Genomic DNA, 16,766 nt, shown 5'->3' with positions numbered 1-16,766 from the left:
CTGTCAAGCACCGCTCCGCTGGGCCCCGCCATCTCAAGCACCGCTCCGCTGGGCCCCGCCGTCTCAAGCACCGCTCCGCTGGGCCCCGCCGTCTCAAGCACCGCTCCGCTGGGCCCTTCCTGTCAAGCACTGCTCCGCTGGGCCCCGCCGTCTCAAGCACCGCTCCGCTGGGCCCCGCCGTCTCAAGCACCGCTCCGCTGGGCCCTTCCTGTCAAGCACCGCTCCGCTGGGCCCCGCCGTCTCAAGCACCGCTCCGCTGGGCCCTTCCTGTCAAGCACCGCTCCGCTGGGCCCTTCCTGTCAAGCACCGCTCTGCTGGGCCCCGCCGTCTCAAGCACCGCTCCGCTGGGCCCTTCCTGTCAAGCACCGCTCCGCTGGGCCCTTCCTGTCAAGCACTGCTCCACTGGACCCTTCCTGTCAAGCACCGCTCCGCTGGACATCGCCATGTCATGCACCGCTGCGCTGGGTCCCGCCGTCTCAGGCACTGTTTATGGTTCACTGTGCCCACCATGCCTCCTCCTTGACCAGTGGACTCTGTAATCTACCTGAGAGACTGTGGCTTTGCACTCCCCAGGATGGTACAGTGGGCAACCCACCCACTGTAGAGACATTGAGAGACTGTGGCTTTGCACTCCCCAGGATGGTCCAGTGGGCAACCCACCCACTGCAGAGACTTGAGAGACTGTGGCTTTGCACTCCCCAGGATGGTACAGTGGGAAACCCACCCACTGTAGAGACATTGAGAGACTGTGGCTTTGCACTCCCCAGGATGGTACAGTGGGCAACCCACCCACTGTAGAGACTTGAGAGACTGTGGCTTTGCACTCCCCAGGATGGTACAGTGGGCAACCCACCCACTGTAGAGACATTGAGAGACTGTGGCTTTGCACTCCCCAGGATGGTACAGTGGGCAACCCACCCACTGTAGAGACATTGAGAGACTGTGGCTTTGCACTCCCCAGGATGGTCCAGTGGGCAACCCACCCACTGCAGAGACTTGAGAGACTGTGGCTTTGCACTCCCCAGGATGGTACAGTGGGCATGGTGGCTCCTCGTGGATCTGGCGTCGTGGACTCATGTGGCTGTGGTGGCCCCCCTTCCCTTCCCCCTGAGGTGGCTGTAGTTTTGACATCGGATGCCCCTGCAGTGTTCTCTCCAAAGGACTCAGGTCTCGTGTGTGGGCTTTGCCCTTGTTTCGCAGAACCTTGGCCCACGTACATGTTAGATTCGTAGGATGTGCAGGACTTGTTACTTCAGTGATACACTGATGTGTATATCTTTTTGGTTTTTGTAAATATTTTTCACGGTTGCTCAATTATTTCCAGGTGCTTTTTTTGTAAATGAAAATTTATTCCAAATTTGGTTGTGTCATTGTATTTTTAAAGGGTCTTTGTGTGGTGTCACTGTGACTTCCTGCTCTGCATTGGTGTGTACATATTGGGGGGGTGGGGGGGTCGCATATGTGTATGCCCGTAACCTTTCTTCCTCCCCCCTCCCGTGTGTCGTAGGTGCAGTACTCACCGTTGACGTCTGCGCCGGAGTTCGTACTCGTGGTAGATAAGCAGGTAGACGAGAGCAGGTATGATGTTCAATTCGGGTTCCATGCTGTCCGGATTCCGCGTGGAGTGTCTCGAGGTGAGCGTTTTCCATTGGAAATGTCTGTTTCCGCCGTGTTTTTATCGGCGCTGCTCCCGCCCCGGAAAAGGTGGCGGATTGGTGGGTCGTGATAGGGTGGGCGGTACATTGGCTGCCGCCTGGCTGTTGGCGGTGACCGCTGCGCTGTTTGTTTGTTCCGTCGTGGCGGTCGGAGTGTTAATGCGGCGGGCTGTGTTGGCGGTTCCCGCCAGGGTCAGAATTGCATTTTTTTGACCGCCGGCCTGTTGGCGTGTTGGCCGGCGTTTTATCACCGACCGCCAGGGTCAGAATGACCCCCTTAGTGTTTCTCCAGATTTTCTCAAGGCGGTGACAGGCGCATCTTGATTCCCAGAGTTCGGGGGTGAACCAGCTGACTCTCATTGCGTGGGTGTTGTTCTTTTTAAGGGGGGGCTATGGTGTTGGCGCAGTCTGTGATCCACTTGTGGAAGGTGCGTGCTGCTGTGTTTGGGTCCTCGTTGGGTGCAATGTTGGGTGCGGCGATGGAGAGGGAAGTGGTGAGCTGATCGTTGGTTATTCTTATCCGGACTTGGGTTGGGGTCTGGTGATGGTGGATGAGTTGAAGGTATAGCGGATGCATCAGTGATCTGTCCATGGGAGTTCCGTGGTGTGGCTGAATTTAGCGTCGGTCCCTGTAGTGATGATGTGATCGAGGGTGTGTCCTGCCGAGTGTGTTGGCTCTGTCACGATCTGTTGAAGTCCTATGTTGTGGTGGTTGTCGGGGAGGGATGCAGTGTTAGGGTCTTGTGGTTTTTCGAGGTGGAAGTTGAGGTCTCCCAGCAGAGTGTAGTTGGTGGCTGTGATGGCTTGTGCGGAGATGAAGTCCGTGATGGAGTCGGTGAAAGGTGTGCGGGGTCCGGGAGGGCGGTAGATGATGGTTTTTTCTGAGTGATCTTGTACCCCTGGGGGTTGGCGATGATGATGTCTGGGCCTAAGGTGTTGTTGGACCAGGTCTCAGTGAGGAATGTGACGTCTGGGGTGATGCTGTTGAGGAGGTCCCAGATTTTGGTGTTGTGTTTATGGAGGGAGCGGACGTCGAGGAGGATGCACTTCAGGGGTTTCGGGTTCGGTGAGTTGTTGCGGGTGGGTTGTGCTGTGTCCTGGGTCTTGGTGGTGGTGCAGGTTTGATGGCAGCGGAGGCAGCTGGATGGACCGTGTGTGTTGCCTACAGCTGCTTGCTTGCAGTTGTTGTTGCGTCCTGGGTGAAACACATTATCACTCTCATTTGGGGAGAATTAAATGGACAATTAACACATTAGATATATACCAAATTCAAATCTATGGTATAAGATATTTCATGGGAGGGGGGTAATCAATCCTGACATATAAAAACTCTGTCTCAGACCAAACAAACAATAGAAATAATAGTGGATGTGTTCACTGAGATCAGTCTGAGGACCTTAAGTAGCCGTACGGTATCTGACTTCCCTTCTAGACATTTTAATGCTGTGAATGATTAAATGTAGCATCATATATTCAAAGGTGATTAATGTTAAAGCATGGTGGAAAGTGTCAGTCTAGCTATTATACCAAGAGTTGAAAGTGACCTCAAACTCCTACTTTGCAATATCAATTTTAGGGAGCCAATTTGGAAAAGAATAAAACAAACAGAGATAAAGGGAATTCATGATTTTGGAATGGCAAGGAGAAATATAAGCTGGAGTGTGAGTAACCAACTAGATATGAAAGGAACCATAATATGTAATGGATTAGAAGAACAGGATCAAATATAAAGAAAAGAGCTATCATGTAAGGCCTCCCTAGAAGGAGCTATCATCTGTGGCCTTCCTTCATACCATTAAGTGAAAAGGCAAGGGAAAATATAATCAACCTAGTTAGTATACTGAATATAGTACAAAACAAATTCATAAAAAAATAATCCATTGGCCTCCCATATGCCACCTCTAATTATGCTGTGAGCTGTGAATTTGGAGTTCGCCCATTATATGGTGTGCTTGAAATGCAATGTTTAAAACTGGCTGAACATTTGGGCAAAATACCCAATTAACTTAATTCAGCAAAATATATTCACACTGAGGGTAAGCAATCAAATGACCAACACACCATTAGTTTAGGTCATTAAAACAACTTTTGATCAAGCTAAACATAGCAAGTTGTTTTTGATAACTCTGAAAATATTAAAATAGATCTCAGCTGATTTTCGTAGAAGTCACAGTTAAAACATCAACATCATATGTGGCAACAAATGGTCCAGAATTCATTCTGTTCGGAATTCCAATGTAGGGAGGAGCATACTTACAACTTGAATGATTTATCTTAGGAGGACTAATGTAACTTATGACAATATGACCCTGCTAATAGAATGAGTGAAATAAATTATTGACAGTGCTGATAATAATGATGATGGTGTTTTTATTTTTATTTTTAACCAAAATTATCCTAATGCATATCTAGTAAGGGCAACTAAAATAAAATTGTGCTATGAAGCTGGTTATTGCCATTAAAAATAGAACAGGAAACACTGAAATATGGACAGACATTAGATCTTGGATTAAAGGCAGTGGTAGCTCATGTTTTATCATGAGAATTGTCTACAATGTTTCCATTAGAATTGCCTACAATGTTTTCCCATTTTAGAATTGTAACCCATGTATATTGAGTACAGTTAAAGTCTTTCATAATTAGCTGGATTGAATTTTATACATTCTCTCTTTGTATGTGTCTGTATAACACCATTTTAAAACATGGTGAATGTTGACGGTATTGTAGGGCCTAAATGCTTGCTCTTCTCAAGGTGGTCTTTCATCTTGCTTTTCTGTTATTAGTTTGTTGGTGACCTGTTTCCAACTTCTGTTCCAGTAGATTTTGTATCAGCTATAGTTTGTTTTATTTCACCGTGTTCTGGGAAATAAGACATAAGTCTAAGGCTTAATCTTAGAACCGGTAAAGAGGTGGTCTTGGCTATTACTGAGAGGGTGTCTCCAAAATTTCAGTTCAATTTGTTAAAAGCTGCCTGAAGACTTCTAAAATAAATTTAAAAAGATATCATTGCCAGCAAAAGTTATATTGTAATTGTATTTATAAATAGCTCTTACTATCTCTGACAAGGCTTCAAATTGCTTTTCGGCATGTAGGATGCTACCCCGGACCCCAAAGGAGATTAGTGGTAGCTTAGTTTAAGGAAATATGAATTAATTTGAGTGGTGGACATGCTAGACTGTTAGCTGGATTGAACAGGTTAATGGAGGGATAGAAGAGGGAAAAGTCCATAAAGTGTTATTTGGGAGATCACAGTAGTAAGATGAGGTTTGGGATGTATAAAAGGAGAGAGGAGGCGGGAAAGTCTATAGAAATGGGTAAGGGACATCACAGTAGCAAAATTAGGTTTGGACGAAGACAAATAAGGGATAAATAAGCAAATAATTTATAAACGGTTGTTTGGGAGATCATAGTAGTGAAATCAGGTTTGGGGTGATCTAAGGAGGGAAGGAGGAGATCACAGCAGTAGAATGAGGATTGGGATGAGTCAGAGAGTGGAGGTAGAGGAGATATGGAGAAAGATATAGGGTGAGACATAGAGTAGTGCATTACAGTTTTTTTGTTGTTTTCCCTTCTACACTAGGAGTAATGTAATACATATACAGATACATAAGTAAATAGAGAGGGTATAAGTGTATATGGAAGATAATATATCAAGATTTAAAGTTGAATTTTATAAACTCAGACATTCAAGTGTGTAGGAGGCTGGCCTGGTTTGTAGTGGGTACCAAAGGTACTTACACCTTATATCAGGTCCAGTTATCCTTTATTAGTAAAATGTAGTCAGTGTCTAGCAGCTAGGCTCTCTAGAGGTAGCTTGTAGCAGAGCAGCGAAGGCTGAACTAGGAGATATGCAAAGCTCTTGCGATACCACTGTAGTTACACAGTACTCACACACATGAAAGAAAACACTCAGGGGGTCATTCCAACCTTGGCGGTCGGTGTTAAAGCGGTGGCTAAACCGCCATCAGTCTGGCGCTAAAAAAAATGGAATTCTGACCCTGGCGGAAACCGCCAACAGAGACCGCCACTTCAACACACCGCCCGCCACGGCAGGACAAACAAACAGCGCGGCGGTCACCGCCAACAGACAGGCGAGAGTCAATGTACCGCCCACCCTATCACAACCTACCAATCCGCCACCTTTTCCGGGGCGGTAGCCCTGCCGATAAAAACACGGCGGAAACAGCCATTTTGTACGGAAAACGCTCACCTCCATACACCCCACGAGGAATCTGGACAGCATGGAACCCGAACTCCACATCCTCCCAGCGATTGTCTTCCTGCTCCTATACCAGGAGCACGAACGCCGGCGCAGAAGACAATGGTGAGTACTGCACCTGCTGGGCTGCTGGCGGACTTGTCGGGCGTGCTGCCCTTCCCAGCCTTCCCTGTTCACCTGTGGCCCTTCCCCACCTTTGGCGGTGTGCCAGGTGGCACCACACTTCCTGCCGGAGCCATGGTAGGGATTTTGGTCCCTGGTGTCTTCGGCCTCTCGCGCCGGCCACTGACAATCTTCGGATGTTTTACCGGGGTGGGCTGGCCGTGCCTTGGCTCCTTACTGAACTGGCTGCCCTTGAGGGTGGGGGACTCCACAGTCCATGGCACACTGTCATTACAGGTCCCGCTTTTGTGGTGGCTGAGGTGCTGACTGGAGTCCTATGAGATGGACGGGGTGGGGGAGTTGTTGGAAAGAGGTCAAGTTTGGAAAGGAAAAGCATTTTAGGAACAGAGGGACGGGTAGGTGTAGTGGGTCTGGGAGTGGAGGAAGAGGTTGTGGTTGTAGGAGTTTTCAGTCTGGTGTCTTTGGGTGCAGGTGCTTGGGCTGGATGCTGTTGTGAGGTGGATGGCTGTTGGGTGGGTGGCTGCCTGCGTTTGTGTAGCTTGGAAGAGGGGGTCACAGACACAGTGGGAGAGGACACAGGGGACGTGCAAATGGTAGTGGGGGTGGTGACTGCACGTGTGCGGGGGGTTCTGGTGGGTGTGCTGGTGATGGACGTAGTGGCTGAAGATGTTGTGCATGCAGGTGTGAGTGGAGACGTGACAGGGAGGGAGGAGGGAGATGAGGAGGAGGGGGACACAGTGGAGGCAGTGGGTGTTGGTATATCTGCATGTGGATGTTGCTTGTGTGAATGCCTGTGGGATGTGTGGTGCTTATGTTTGCCTGAGCTTCCCTTGGGTGTTGAGGTGTGTGCAGGCTGGTCTGATGGTGTGTCTGGTCTAGGCAGAGGTACAGGGGATTGGGTATGGGTGGAGGAAGTTGGAGGGGGGAGGCTAGACACAGGGACAATGGCTGCCATCAGTGCTGAAGCCAGAGTGTTGAACGATCGCTGAAGGGCAGCCTGACCAGAATGAATGCCCTCCAGGTATGCATTACTCTGGTGCACCTCCCTTTCTACACCCTGGATGGCATTCAAAATGGTAGACTGCCCAACAGTAAGCTTCTTCAGGAGGTCAATTACCTCCTCACTGAGGGCAGCAGGGGTGACTGGGGCAGGGCCTGAGGTGCCTGGGGCGAAGGAGATGCCCACCTTCCTGGGTGAGCGGGCACGGGGCAAACGCTGAGGGGCTGCTGGGAGGGCGGTGCTGGTGCGCTGGGTGGCGGCTGTACCTGTTGTTGCGGGGGGCACAGATGTTGCCGCCACCACAAGGGAGCTCCCTTCAGAGGACGAGTCGCTGTCACTAACATCAGCACGAGTCCCCGCTGTGGAGCTCCCCTCGCCCTCCGTCTCACTGGTGAATTCCGAATCCGTTGCATGGCCCGCCATGGCCATGTGAGATGCAGCTCCCTCGTGCTCCGATGCCACTTCTCCTCCGCCTGATGATGCTAATGCACACATGAACAGGAAGACCACAAAAAAGGGGGGGGGGGAGAAAATAAAGACATATTGAGTGCATGTATTGGCGACACCGTTGGCGGACAGGACAGACACAGAAGCCCCCTGCACTACGCCGCGCACTTGGGGTCGACTACGCAATCCGTGGGACATGGCCTACAAGCCTATGGGCGACATCTGCACACATAGATAACACAGGGCAATGAATAGCTGCTGTACTTGGCACCCTACAGAGGTGGGGGGCGGGGGCACAGGGCCATGCCTTACGGAGGGGCCTAGCCTACAGAAATCGCCCTGGCCTAGGGATACCCACAGCCCTCCTCCCCCACCCAGACACCTCCACTGCGCGCAAAGTCAGCAGAATGAGAGTGTACTCACCCCCTTGTGTCTGCGGTGATGTCCTCACGTGCCCATCCTAATCGGGGTAGGCCACCGCCAGGATCCGGGACATCAGGGGGGTCAAAGTCCGACTGGCACCCCTCCCACGTTGGGAGGCCATCCCCAGCTGAGCCTCCGCCGTCTTCCTGCTCCAGCGTCGGATGTCCTCCCATCTCTTCCGGCAGTGGGTGCCTCGTCTGTGGTGGACCCCCAGGGTCCGGACGTCCTTGGCGATGGCACGCCAAATATCGATTTTCTGGTGGGCGCTGACCTATGTGACATTTTCAGGGAGAGAAAAATATTCATCACCTTCTGCATGCTCGATGTGAGTGGCCCCCCATCCCCACCCTCTCATCTGTCGTTTGATGCATGCCTCAATCGCTCCCCTCCCCACCATCTTTCATCCACCCCACTCAACACAGGCATTGCCCACAAAGCATGGTCCCAGTGTACTTACCTGTTGGTCTGGAGGACCGTAGAGTAGCGCATACTGGGGGAGGACCCCATCCACAAGTTTCTCCAATTCCTGAGCAGTGAAGGCAGGGGCCCTTTCCCCAGTCGCATGAGCCATTGTCTCTTTCAGACCGAGGTCACAGCAGCACTTGCAGTGTAGGTCCTCTCCTGTGGAAGATCAGGTATTGAGTGATTAAGCAGATAGAAAATGGCGGTCACGCCCGCGGCGGTGCGTACCGCGGCGGTGCGTACCGCGACCGCCGGCACACATCGCCATTGGCTCCTGAGACCCATAGGGTTCAATGTTAACCAATGCTGCTTTGCGCCGCGGTCTTCGACCGCCTACCGCCACGGTGTGCCACGCCAGCGCATTGACCTCACATCCCATTGTCGCACTTCACAGGTCAGGCAGCCGCCATTTCAAGGGCGCACATGGCTTACTTTCTACTGCATCACCCATACCTAGGCCTTGCATCGACACTCATACAAGCCATTCAATGCATTGGGAATCGTGTTATGTACAAGCTGTGGGAACGTACCTGTGGGTTGATTGACTCTGTGTTCGCTGTTGTCCTTCATAGGCACCGTCCGCTGGGACATGCGAGGAGATGGAGAAATCTTCCCGTGTACAGACCGCTGGTGGACCTATCGACAATGGAGGAAAGACATGTCATACTGACATACAGGCTTGACAGAGCCACTATTCATGAACTGTGTGCCCAGCTGGAGGCAGACCTGATGTCACCAATCCGCCAACCCACAGGGATCCCCCCTCTAGTGCAGGTGCTGTCAGTACTCCATTTCTTTGCAAGTGGGTCATTTCAAACCACAGTGGCCATATCATCAGGGATGTCCCAGCCTATGTATTCCAAGGTGTTGTCCAGAGTGTTGTCTGCCCTGCTGAAACACATGCGCAGCTACATCATTTTCCCTGAGGTAGGGGATTTCATTGAAAAATTTCATTGAAAAATCCTCTGCGGGTGGTGGGTCCAAATCCTCTTTTATCATCAGAAAAAGCCTTGGTGTTATTTGTGTAAGAACAAAGGCCTTTGGGCAAGTGACCCCACTTGTCCCAAGAGAAACACCAAAGCTACCACCACCACAATCCCCACTGCATCCACTAGTGCCCCTAGTAATAGCAGTGGTGGTGGGAAACAAATCTACAAATAACCAAACAAAGGGTGCAGCTGGGCTCACTTTTGGTAATGTAGTGGGGGTTGGTCTAGTTAGGGAGACCACAGAGGCTGTTTCAGTCTCTGATGGTGGCATTGACCTTTTCACCTTAGTTGCTTGTCCCCTTAATATGGATACATACAAGCAACTACCCCTAACAAATGGTGTTCAGGTTGAGGCCTACAGGGACACAGGTGCTAGTGTCACTATGGTGATGGAGAAACTGGTTGCCCCTGAGCAACACCTACTTGGTCATCAGTACGAAGTTACTGACGCTCATAACAACACTGTTAGCCACCCCATGGCTGTTGTGAATCTTTACTGGGGGGGTGTTACTGGTCCTAAAAAGATTGTGGTATCCACTGACTTACCTGTAGAGTGTCTATAGGGCAATGATTTGGAAACTTCAGCTTGGGCTGAAGTGGAGTTCCAGGCCCATGCAGCCAGCTCGGCATTCCAAGGCGTATCTTTGCTCTTATCAGGGCTCAGGCCAAGAAGCAGAGAGGACAGGGAATCTTGGATCCTGGAACAATGGACCATGTGCTCCTTAAACTAGGGGTAGAAAGGCCAAACCCTTGTCCACTATCCCTCCCTCTCCAGAAGATTCCCCATGTGATGAGGAGGAGTCAACTCCCTCTGCAGAACCTATACCACAGGAGCTTGAAGCTGACACAGCTGAGCTCTTGGGTGCAGGGGTGCCTGCCAGGGAGGAACTGAGTGTAGCACAGCAGACCTGTTCCACACTAGAGGGTCTAAGACAGGAAGCTGTCAAACAGCAAAATGGGGGTATCAGTGACTCACACAGAGTTTACTGGGAGAACAATCTCCTTTATACTGAGGCAAGGGACCCTAAACCTGTTGCTACCAAGAGACTGGTCATTCCCTTGCAGTTTAGGGAATTCCTCCTAACTCTGGAGCATGATATTCCCTTGGCTAGACATCTGGGGCAAAGCAAAACCTGGGATAGACTTGTCCCTTACTTTCACTGGCATCACATGTCAGAGGACACAAAAGAGTTTTGTCGCTCTTGTGTGACTTGCCAAGCCAGTGGCAAGACTGGTGGCCCCCAAAAGGCCACCCTAATCCCACTTCCAGTGGTTGGGGTGCCCTTTGAAAGGGTAGGGGTTGACACTGTTGGCCCCCTTGGCCCTCCAACTGCTTCTGGTAATAGATTCATCTTGGTGGTAGTGGACCATGCCAAAAGATATCCAGAAGCCATCCGTTTAAGGACCACTACAGCACCTGCAGTGACAAAGGCCCTCCTGGGAATATTTTCCAGGGTGGGTTTTCCTTAAGAGGAAGTATCAGACAGGGGTAGTAACTTCATGTCTGCATACTTGAAAGCTATGTGGAAGGAGTGTGGTGTAACCTACAAATTCACAACACCCTATCATCCACAAACAAATGGACTGGTTGAGAGATTTAGCAAAACTCTCAAAGGCATGATCATGGGACTCTCTGAAAAACTCAGAAGGAGATGGGATGTCCTCCTGCCTACAGGGAGGTAACCCAGACAGGAGTGGGCTGCAGCCCGTTTTAACTCCTCTTTGGTCACCGTGTTAGGGCCCCCTTGCTCTTGTAAAAGAGGGGTGGAAGCAACCATTAAAGACACTGTGGACCATGTACTTGGCTTATGATCTAGGATGGCTGAGTATATGAAAAAGGCCACTAATAACCTTCAGGCCAGCCAAGAGCTTCAAACGCAATGGCATGACCAGAAGGCTGTCCTGAATGAGTTCCACCCAGGACAGAAGGTGTGGGATTTGGAGCCTGTGGTACCAAGAGCACTCAAGGGCAAATGGAGTGGACCAAAACTTATTGTGGAGAAAAAGGGTGAGATAACCTATTTGGTAGACCTTGGAACCGCGGATGTCGAGGTCGCTGGTCCCTTTGGAAGGCGTCGCTGGAGCAGGATCTTTGGAAGGCAGGAGACAGGCCGGTGAGTTTCTGGAGCCAAGGCAGTTGTCGTCTTCTGGTCTTCCTCTGCAGGGGTTTTTCAGCTAGGCAGTCCTTCTTCTTGTAGTTGCAGGAATCTAATTTTCTAGGGTTCAGGGTAGCCCTTAAATACTAAATTTAAGGGCGTGTTTAGGTCTGGGGGGTTAGTAGCCAATGGCTACTAGACCTGAGGGTGGGTACACCCTCTTTGTGCCTCCTCCCAAGGGGAGGGGGTCACAATCCTAACCCTATTGGGGGAATCCTCCATCTGCAAGATGGAGGATTTCTAAAAGTTAGAGTCACTTCAGCTCAGGACACCTTAGGGGCTGTCCTGACTGGTCAGTGACTCCTCCTTGTTTTTCTCATTATCTTCTCCGGCCTTGCCGCCAAAAGTGGGGCCTGGCCGGAGGGGGCGGGCAACTCCACTAGCTGGAGTGTCCTGCTGGGTTGGCACAAAGGAGGTGAGCCTTTGAGGCTCACCGCCAGGTGTGACAATTCCTGCCTGGGGGAGGTGTTAGCATCTCCACCCAGTGCAGGCTTTGTTACTGGCCTCAGAGTGACAAAGGCACTCTCCCCATGGGGCCAGCAACATGTCTCGGTTTGTGGCAGGCTGCTAAAACTAGTCAGCCTACACAGATAGTCGGTTAAGTTTCAGGGGGCACCTCTAAGGTGCCCTCTGTGGTGTATTTTACAATAAAATGTACACTGGCATCAGTGTGCATTTATTGTGCTGAGAAGTTTGATACCAAACTTCCCAGTTTTCAGTGTAGCCATTATGGTGCTGTGGAGTTCGTGTTTGACAGACTCCCAGACCATATACTCTTATGGCTACCCTGCACTTACAATGTCTAAGGTTTTGTTTAGACACTGTAGGGGTACCATGCTCATGCACTGGTACCCTCACCTATGGTATAGTGCACCCTGCCTTAGGGCTGTAAGGCCTGCTAGAGGGGTGTCTTACCTATACTGCATAGGCAGTGAGAGGCTGGCATGGCACCCTGAGGGGAGTGCCATGTCGACTTACTCGTTTTGTCCTCACTAGCACACACAAGCTGGCAAGCAGTGTGTCTGTGCTGAGTGAGAGGTCTCCAGGGTGGCATAAGACCTGCTGCAGCCCTTAGAGACCTTCCTTGGCATCAGGGCCCTTGGTACAAGAAGTACCAGTTACAAGGGACTTATCTGGATGCCAGGGTCTGCCAATTGTGGATACAAAAGTACAGGTTAGGGAAAGAACACTGGTGCTGGGGCCTGGTTAGCAGGCCTCAGCACACTTTCAATTGTAAACATAGCATCAGCAAAGGCAAAAAGTCAGGGGGCAACCATGCCAAGGAGGCATTTCCTTACACAACCCCCCCCCAAACGAAAGAGGATGAGACTAACCTTTCCCAAGAGAGTCTTCATTTTCTAAGTGGAAGAACCTGGAAAGGCCATCTGCATTGGCATGGGCAGTCCCAGGTCTGTGTTCCACTATAAAGTCCATTCCCTGTAGGGAGATGGACCACCTCAACAGTTTAGGATTTTCACCTTTCATTTGCATCAGCCATTTGAGAGGTCTGTGGTCAGTTTGAACTAGGAAGTGAGTCCCAAAGAGGTATGGTCTCAGCTTCTTCAGGGACCAAACCACAGCAAAGGCCTCCCTCTCAATGGCACTCCAACGCTGCTCCCTGGGGAGTAACCTCCTGCTAATGAAAGCAACAGGCTGGTCAAGGCCATCATCATTTGTTTGGGACAAAACTGCCCCTATCCCATGTTCAGAGGCATCAGTCTGCACAATGAACTGCTTAGAATAATCTGGAGCTTTTAGAACTGGTGCTGAGCACATTGCTTGTTTCAGGGTGTCAAAGGCCTGTTGGCATTCCACAGTCCAGTTCACTTTCTTGGGCATTTTCTTGGAGGTGAGTTCAGTGAGGGCTGTCACAATGGATCCATATCCCTTCACAAACCTCCTGTAATACCCAGTCAAGCCAAGGAATGCCCTGACTTGAGTCTGGGTTTTTGGAGCTACCCAGTCCAGAATAGTCTGGATCTTGGGTTGGAGTGGCTGAACTTGGCCTCCACCTACAAGGTGGCCCAAGTAAACCACAGTTCCCTGCCCTATCTGGCATTTGGATGCCTTGATAGAGAGGCCTGCAGATTGCAGAGCCTTCAAAACCTTCTTCAGGTGGACCAGGTGATCCTGCCAGGTGGAGCTAAAGACAGCAATATCATCAAGATAAGCTGTGCTAAAGGACTCCAAGCCAGCAAGGACTTGATTCACCAACCTTTGGAAGGTGGCAGGGGCATTCTTTAAACCAAAGGGCATAACAGTAAACTGTTAATGCCCATCAGGTGTGGAGAATGCTGTTTTCTCTTTTGCTCCAGGTGCCATTTTTATTTGCCAGTACCCTGCTGTCAAGTCAAAGGTACTTAAGAATTTGGCAGCACCTAATTTATCTATGAGCTCATCAGCTCTTGGAATTGGATGAGCATCTGTCTTGGTGACAGAATTGAGCCCTCTGTAGTCCACACAAAACCTCATCTCTTTCTTTCCATCTTTGGTGTGAGGTTTGGGGACTAAGACCACTGGGCTAGCCCAGGGGCTGTCAGAGCGCTCAATTACTCCCAATTCCAGCATCTTGTGGACTTCCACCTTGATGCTTTCCTTAACATGGTCAGACTGTCTAAAGATTTTGTTTTTGATAGGCATGCTGTCTCCTGTGTCCACATCATGGGTACACAGGTGTGTCTGACCAGGGGTTAAGGAGAAGAGTTCAGGAAACTGTTGTAGGACTCTCCTACAATCAGCTTGCTGTTGGCCAGAGAGGGTGTCTGAGTAGATCACTCCATCTACTGTGCCATCTTTTGGGTCTGATGACAGAAGATCAGGGAGAGGTTCACTCTCTGCCTCCTGATCCTCATCTGTTACCATCAACAGATTCACATCAGCCCTGTCATGGAAGAGCTTAAGGCGGTTCACATGGATCACCCTCTTGGGGCTCCTGCTTGTGCCCAGGTCCACCAGGTAGGTGACCTGACTCTTCCTTTCTAGCACTGGGTAAGGGCCACTCCATTTGTCCTGGAGTGCCCTGGGAGCCACAGGCTCCAGAACCCAGACTTTCTGCCCTGGTTGGAATTCAACCAGTGCAGCCTTTTGGTCATACCAAAACTTCTGGAGCTGTTGGCTGGCCTCAAGGTTTTTGGTTGCCTTTTCCATGTACTCTGCCATTCTAGAGCGAAGGCCAAGTACATAGTCCACTATGTCCTGTTTAGGCTCATGGAGAGGTCTCTCCCAGCCTTCTTTAACAAGGGCAAGTGGTCCCCTTACAGGATGACCAAACAGAAGTTCAAAGGGTGAGAATCCTACTCCCTTCTGTGGTACCTCCCTGTAAGCGAAAAGCAGACATAGCAGGAGGACATCCCATCTCCTTTTGAGTTTTTCTGGGAGCCCCATGATCATGCCCTTTAATGTCTTGTTGAATCTCTCAACTAAGCCATTAGTTTGTGGATGGTAAGGTGTAGTGAATTTATAAGTCACTCCACACTCATTCCACATGTGCTTTAGGTATGCTGACATGAAGTTGGCACCTCTGTCAGACACCACCTCCTTAGGGAAACCCACTCTGGTAAAGATACCAATGAGGGCCTTGGCTACTGCAGGGGCAGTAGTCGACCTAAGGGGAATAGCTTCAGGATACCTGGAAGCATGATCCACTACTACCAGGATATACATATTTCCTGAGGCTGTGGGAGGTTCTAGTGGACCAACTATGTCCACACCCACTCTTTCAAAGGGAACCCCCACCACTGGAAGTGGAATGAGGGGGGCCTTTGGATGCCCACCTGTCTTACCACTGGCTTGACAGGTGGGGCAGGAGAGGCAAAACTCCTTAACCATGTTGGACATATTGGGCCAGTAGAAGTGGTTGACTAACCTCTCCCACGTCTTGGTTTGTCCCAAATGTCCAGCAAGGGGAATGTCATGGGCCAATGTTAGGATGAACTCTCTGAACAGCTGAGGCACTACCACTCTCCTAGTGGCACCAGGTTTGGGGTCTCTGGCCTCAGTGTACAGGAGTCCATCTTCCCAATAGACCCTATGTGTTCCATTTTTCTTGCCTTTGGACTCTTCAGCAGCTTGCTGCCTAAGGCCTTCAAGAGAGGGACAGGTTTCTTGTCCCTTACACAGCTCCTCCCTTGAGGGTCCCCCTGGGCCCAAGAGCTCAACCTGGTAAGGTTCAAGCTCCAAAGGCTCAGTTCCCTCAGAGGGCAGAACTTCTTCCTGAGAAGAGAGGTTCCCTTTCTTTTGCTGTGTTGCAGTTGGTTTCCCAACTGACTTTCCTGTTCTCTTGGTAGGCTGGGCCATTCTTCCAGACTCCAGCTCTACTTGTTCACCCTGTGCCTTGCATTGTGCTCTGGTTTTCACACACACCAGTTCAGGGATACCCAGCATTGCTGCATGGGTTTTTAGTTCTACCTCAGCCCATGCTGAGGACTCCAGGTCATTTCCAAGCAGACAGTCCACTGGGATATTTGAGGAGACCACCACCTGTTTCAGGCCATTGACCCCTCCCCATTCTAAAGTAACCATTGCCATGGGATGTACTTTTTTCTGATTGTCAGCGTTGGTGACTGTGTAAGTTTTTCCAGTCAGGTATTGGCCAGGGGAAACCAGTTTCTCTGTCACCATGGTGACACTGGCACCTGTATCCCTCAGGCCTTCTATTCTAGTCCCATTAATTAAGAGTTGCTGTCTGTATTTTTGCATGTTAGGCGGCCAGACAGCTAGTGTGGCTAAGTCCACCCCACCCTCAGAAACTAGAGTAGCTTCAGTGTGGACCCTGATTTGCTCTGGGCACACTGTTGATCCCACTTGGAGACTAGCCATACCAGTGTTACCTGGATGGGAGTTTGGAGTGGAACCTTTCTTGGGACAGGCCTTGTCTCCAGTTTGGTGTCCATGCTGTTTACAGCTATGACACCAGGCCTTTTTGGGATCAAAGTTTTTACCCTTGTACCCATTGTTTTGTGAAGAGGCTCTGGGCCCACCCTCCTGTGCAGGTTTTTGGGGGCCTGTAGAAGACTCTTTACTATTTTTAGTTTTGGTTGTCTCATCACCCTTCCCCTGGGGAGTCTTTGTGACCCCTTTCTTTTGGTCACCCCCTGTTGAAGTCTTGGACACCCTTGTCTTGACCCAATGGTCCGCCTTCTTTCCCAATTCTTGGGGAGAAATTGGTCCTAGGTCTACCAGATGCTGATGCAGTTTATCATTGAAACAATTACTCAATAGGTGTTCTTTCACAAATAAATTGTACAGCCCATCATAATTACTTACACCACTGCCTTGAATCCAACCATCTAG

The sequence above is a fragment of the Pleurodeles waltl genome, chromosome 4_2 (genome assembly GCF_031143425.1).
Source record: "Pleurodeles waltl isolate 20211129_DDA chromosome 4_2, aPleWal1.hap1.20221129, whole genome shotgun sequence".
NCBI classification, from domain to species: domain Eukaryota; kingdom Metazoa; phylum Chordata; class Amphibia; order Caudata; family Salamandridae; genus Pleurodeles; species Pleurodeles waltl.
The sequence above is the reverse complement of the archived record's forward strand: the minus strand, read 5'-3'. Positions refer to the sequence as shown.